Raw genomic sequence first — 6,064 nt, forward strand, 5'->3', positions numbered from 1 at the left:
GAGAATACAGCAAAGCTCTGCCAGGTTTCCAACACACAGGAACTGGGAGACAATAAATAGGTGTCACAAGTCTGTGGTAATAGTGTTAAGCTATGTAGGAGGGTAAAAGGAATAAAATACAACACAAAAATTCAGACAAAATCATGATAACAATTCTACAATCCCTGACAAATTTTGGGAGATAGAATCTCATTGAAGTATTTTATGCTCTTTAGGTGAATATTTTTAATTATTTAATTGATAACTTCTTTAAATACTCCATCCTTTCTGTGTCAAATATACTGAGCTGACATTGTGGATCAAATCAATTCGTCCAGCCCGTATTCACTGAATACCTACTCTATGCCAGGCAGTCTCCGAGGTGCTAAAGATGCAAAATGAAAAGAAACATCAGATTGCCTCTTCAGATTGTTTACTTACTAGTAGTTGATCTAATCCAATGAGCATATTTTAGGTAACATTGATAAATGTTTGCTAATTGTAAGCAGGCCAATACCCCTAATCTACAAAGGGAATAATGAGAACCAGAAAACATATATCTTTTTTATTATTCAATTGATAAAAGCCTAATTCATAGAAAATGGTGACAAAAGAGGTACTCATAATACGACAAGCCTGTAGAATGGAATAATGACCAGTGTTTCAGAAAAAGAACTGTTGCATTATTCTTGTTCAGATTTACTAACTTTAAAGGATCATAAAAAGTTTTCTAGAACTCTGTTTTACCTGTCAGCTGCTGTGCAAGGCAGCTAATTCTGCTTGTGTACCTCACCTCACACTATCATTTCCACCCATGGGAAGAAATACCTAGCACTTTCCTTATAACTAATTCCTTTCCTTAGGAATTATTTTAAATGTTTAGAGAGAATTTTTTCTTGTAACTTGGGTCCTAAAGGTATCAGTATATCCAGCCCAAGACGTTTTCTAATTATCTGTATTTGAACTTCCAGAAATTCACTCTGCCATGTGCTTTCAAGAATACCAGTTAAGGCTCCAAGGCCAGGAACATATTTTCCCACCTGCTAGCTCACACATATAATTCTTAAGGAATGGATTCATAAATCAGAAATTAAGTTTAAAATGCAGAGTTAATTGCTGAGCTTTTCAAAGAGCCAGCTTTTGGGTTTGTTTATTTTTTCCTATTGTTTTTACTTCTGTTTCATTTATTTCCTTTTCAATCATTATTTCTCTACTTCTGCTTGTTTTAAGCTTCGTTGGCTCTTCTTTTTTTAGTTCCAACAGATGAAAAGTTAGGTTATTGGTTAGAAATCTTTATTTTTTATTAATGTAGGCATTTGTAGATGTAAATTTCCCTATAAGCACTGCTTTATCAGAATTCAATTTTGGCATGTTGCATTCATTTCTATTCATCTCAAGTATTTTCTAGTTTCCCTCGTGAATTCTCTTTTGACCCATTAATTATTTAGGAGTGAGTGTGTTGTTTAATTTCAACATATTTGTGAATTCAACAATTTGTGAATTGTCAATTTCTAATTTAATTCCATTGTGATAGAACATACTTTACACAATTTCAATTGTTTAAAATCTGTTGAGCCTTATATTATGGTTTAATGTATGGTCTGTCCTGAGCCTGTTTTATTTGCACTTGGGAAGAATGCATATTCCAGTCTTGTTGGGTGCAAAGTTCTATAGATGTAGGTTGGGTTTAAATAGATTACAATGTTTTCCAAGTCTTCCATTTGCTTATTAATATGCCCAGATGCTCTATCTGTTATTGAAAGCAAGATATTGAAGTACCCAGATATTATTGTTGAATTGCCCATTTTCCCCTCAATTGAGATAGCTAGATATATTGACTTTGTTCTGAAATCCATTACACCCTGTCTCTGACCTATGTTCTATAGAAGTTTAAATATTGTATTCAAATTTCAAAACTTTAGACTATTTGTATATGTTATACAAAGTCTTCTAGGGGTACCTGGGTGGCTGAGTCATTTAAGCATCAGATTTCAGCTCAGGTCATGATCTCAAGATTCATGAGTTCAAGCCCTGCATTGGGCTATCTGCTGTTAGGGCAAAGCCTGCTTTAGATACTCTGTCCTCCTCTCTCTCTGCCCCTCCCCTGCTTTCTCTCTCTCTCTCTCTCTCTCACAGCAATAAATAAACATTAGGAAAAAAAAAACAAAAAAAGTATACAAAGTCTTCTAAATAAGACAATATAATTATCAAGACCACGTAGCGAATTATAATATTCTATGTTCAATTGACATTTAGTATCAAAATATTTATAATAAGCAAAGGAGAGAAGTATCTGTTAAATTTACATCTATGATCCCAATAACTCCCACTCTATTTGATGCCTTATAGCCATATACGTCAAATTCTTGGGAAGTATATACATAATCTACCTCATTATTTGATAAGGAAGATCTCGCTACTGTTGAGTAGATATGAATATGAATTAAAGGCCTATCTTGCACAAGTAGTTAAAGTTTGAAGAAATGTGGCCTGGAGTGAAGAAGTGATATTATGCTTTCCTTATGCCAGGACAAACAGAAATGAGAGACTCGGTGGAATGAGGGATGCTCATGGTTTTGGCTATCCTCTGTAAGAAATAAACACACAGAAATAGGATATTTTTGAAAAAGTCTGCATGATACCCTTTATGGTTTATTGCCAGATATGAACCTCATCTATGCACACGGATGCAAATTATTTGAATCATGTGAATGTTTGGAGAAAATAATAAATACAAATATTTGAGTGTCTCTTTCCACACAACCCCCGCAAAAAATTCTTGGGTATATAAGACAATTTTTCCCTCTTTGTATTCATTTAGTAGTACAGATTATCCAAGTCTACATTATCCAACTGATGATAAAATTATTCATTTTCATAGCAAAAAAGAGATAGGTTATTCATATAAAAACAAAGATAAATGTATTTACAATCGTGTAGAGTTCAAATATCTGACACCTATGTGGACCTTTGTTAAGTTTTTATTTTCATTGTTATAGATACAATAAATGTCCAAATGTATAGACGGGTAAGGCTGCCATGTTACACAACTTGACAGTGGTGGGAAGCACCAGGAAAATTATAGCAAATTCACATGGCATAATGGGATTGTGAAGTGTACAACATATGTACTGTATGTTATGCTCTGGTGTATTTCCAACTTATTATCAGATTCGCGTCCATGATGTCCTGAAATTGTTCCAAATTTTGCTTTTAATTTTAGTTGCCTTGGCTTGCAACATTGATTACAGATTGAAGAATACTTTTCATTTTGATTTTTGGCTATGCTCAAGAGAGTTGTATTTTTTATTATGAAAAAACCTTTTGGCTTGTTATAATTTATATCACTTCTACCTGTTTTGGAAGTTAATTAATTTTACCCATATAAGAGTAGTCCTTAAATTAGGAATTCATGAAAAAGAAACTGAAGTGCTTTTATACCATTTCCCATCCCATCCCACTCATGACCCTAGATATGCATTTGTGCATGTCCACTGAAGACATGTGACAGATGGGGAGGTAAAAATTGATTAATGGTGGTAATAACAGAAATGGGAGGCCATTATCCCTTGGGTTCCCCTGATGTCCCTTAAGAACTCAGAATGAGTCATATTCATCGAATTGCGTTTATAATCCCCTAGATAAAATGCTGTAGTTCTAAGCTCCTCTTGCTCTGGTGAAGTGATGCAATAGGTATGTGCATCTGTACATATACATGATAATGTTCTATTATAACTACATAACATTTTATTATATACATTATAATATATATATACATTTTTTTTACTTGTAAGGAAAATCAGTTCCCTAAATCCTACAGCTTGCCTTGGGATTTAACTCATAAAACCTAATTATTTCTTTCTGAATAATTCTTTCTTTCCATGCATATAGAGCACATTTGACCATAATATCTTGCTTGTAAAACCAGATGGCTCATACATAAATCATTATAGGCTTTAAGATCCTGGGTTCTTAAATATTATGTTATTTCATTTACCCTACATTTTAACTGGTTGGGTGCTGCTACTATGATAAGATATACTCATGTAATATTAATGAAAGTTTAAAATGAAAAATCTTCTTTAAAAATAACACAATTTACTGGGTAAATTATTATGCATGTTATTCTTCAATAGATATCTTATGCATTGTAATTTGAAAGCAAAGACATTGAAATAATTATATGCTTTTTGAAAACATGGATAATTTATTTATCTGAATCTATCTCTCTCTCTCTCTACATCTATTTTTCTTCCTACCTCAACTTATACATAATTGAAAACTTTTGTAAAATGTGAAATATAGAAAGACTTCAAATAAATTTTTTGTCACTTTTCTATTGTAATGCATGTTATCCCCAAACACCAAGATAGAGTTGAGTTTCATAGGCCTCTTTAGAAAACAGCTTCTCTACACAGGGAGCCTTGTGTACAGTAGAATAATATGTTCAACAAAAGTCTGATGTTCTGCCAAGTGTGTTTATAACTCCTTAAATTCACATTTTCTCTGACCTTAAAGGGACTTTTTCCACAATGTGCAGTAGGAATAAACAAGCTTGGGTTCAAATTCTGTCTTGACTATTATTTTGGGACTGAGACCTTCAACAAATTAATCATTCTCTTTAATGTAGACTTTTTCATATAAAAGCAGCAATAAGAAAACCTACATCTCTGCATTGTTCTACGTATTAAACAACAACATGTATAAAGTTGGTATGATACCTGTTGCCCAGGAATACATACAAATTCCTCCTCCACTGTCTCTATAAAGTAGGATTATGGAATTTAATTTATAGAGTTGTTGTATATAATAAATAAGAGTATGTATATAAGACAATGCATAAGACAATTCAAACTGTGCCTTGTGCTAAATAAATGATTTCCCTGGTTCTGTGTTCTGTATGTATGTGTATATATATATATAAGTTGGGATGATGTTTCCTCCTCAAAATCTTCTCTAGACTAGCAAACCTTTCTAAAGTCGAAGTTACATATTTTTTGTACACATGCAGAAGTACACATGAATTTCTACTAGAGTATTAAGTATATGACATTATATTTATCCATTATCCAATCACACGTTTATTTTTATTATAATATTTTATATAATAATATTTATTTTTTATCTATATTTACATTTTCTCAGAGTTACTCTTAGCTCCTAGGATTTTGGTTTTTTGGTTTGTTTGTTTGTTTTGTTTTGTTTTGTTTCGTTTGTTTTTTACTTGTAGCAAGAATTACTATCAAACTCCACTCTTTGGCCCACAGATCCCTGTGGAGTCAGTGAAAGTCTTGTTCCTCATGTAGCACACTACTTATGCTTGTGAGTTCATTGGCCAGCTAGCAACCTCATCTCCAAGTTCTAACAATGTGCAGCCTTGGATGTGGTGTTGTTGTTTTTATAAATTTTTGTTTATTCTTTTGAGAGAGAGACTGAGTCGGGGAGGAGAATAGAGAGGAGAGAGAGAAATCCAAGCAGGGTCTGTGCTGTCAGCACAGAGCCGGATGAGGGGCTCGATCTCACAAACTGTGAGATCATAACCTGAGCTGAAATCAGCACTCAGACACTTAACTGGCTGAGCCACCCAGGGGCTCCTACAGCCCAAGATGGTTTTAAGTCCATTTCTCTTTCTTGTTTCAAAGATGGATATTATGATAAATTTTTTTGGTCCTAAGAAAACACTATGAAGTCTATACGTTGTGATGTGCATTAATCATCTTTTTCTATAAGATAGATCAAATTGTACAATAAATTCCCTGTGTTAGAATAATAGGAAGACTAGATACAATCAAGTCATTCATTATACCATTTATTGAATGTATCCTGGATTCTGAGATGAAATTACAATTCTAACATAAAGAATACACATTAATCAAATAAACATGTACGTGAAAGACAAGACGCACAGAGAAAATGTATGTGATACTATGATAGCATTCTAGAGTGGCTTGGTCTAATTGAAACAATATAAGAGAGTTTTTGGAGGAAGTGAGGATTGAACTAAGTTTGAAACAGTAGTCTACTTTATGAGATGAAATAGAAAAAAAACAGAATTTTTAGGAGATGCAAACATTTGTGCAAAATT

General features: G+C 33.1%; 1 non-coding gene across 1 annotated transcript; it reads right to left on the bottom strand.

The window, feature by feature from the left end:
* Positions 1-5,201: 5,201 nt before the first annotated feature.
* Positions 5,202-5,355, bottom strand: LOC120226866. The gene has a single exon (XR_005527107.1). It is a non-coding gene; the product is annotated as a small nucleolar RNA SNORA62/SNORA6 family (small nucleolar RNA).
* Positions 5,356-6,064: the final 709 nt, after the last annotated feature.

This window comes from Hyaena hyaena, unplaced genomic scaffold (assembly GCF_003009895.1).
Source record: "Hyaena hyaena isolate Hyena2069 unplaced genomic scaffold, ASM300989v1 scaffold_1870, whole genome shotgun sequence".
Taxonomy (NCBI): Eukaryota; Metazoa; Chordata; class Mammalia; order Carnivora; family Hyaenidae; genus Hyaena; species Hyaena hyaena.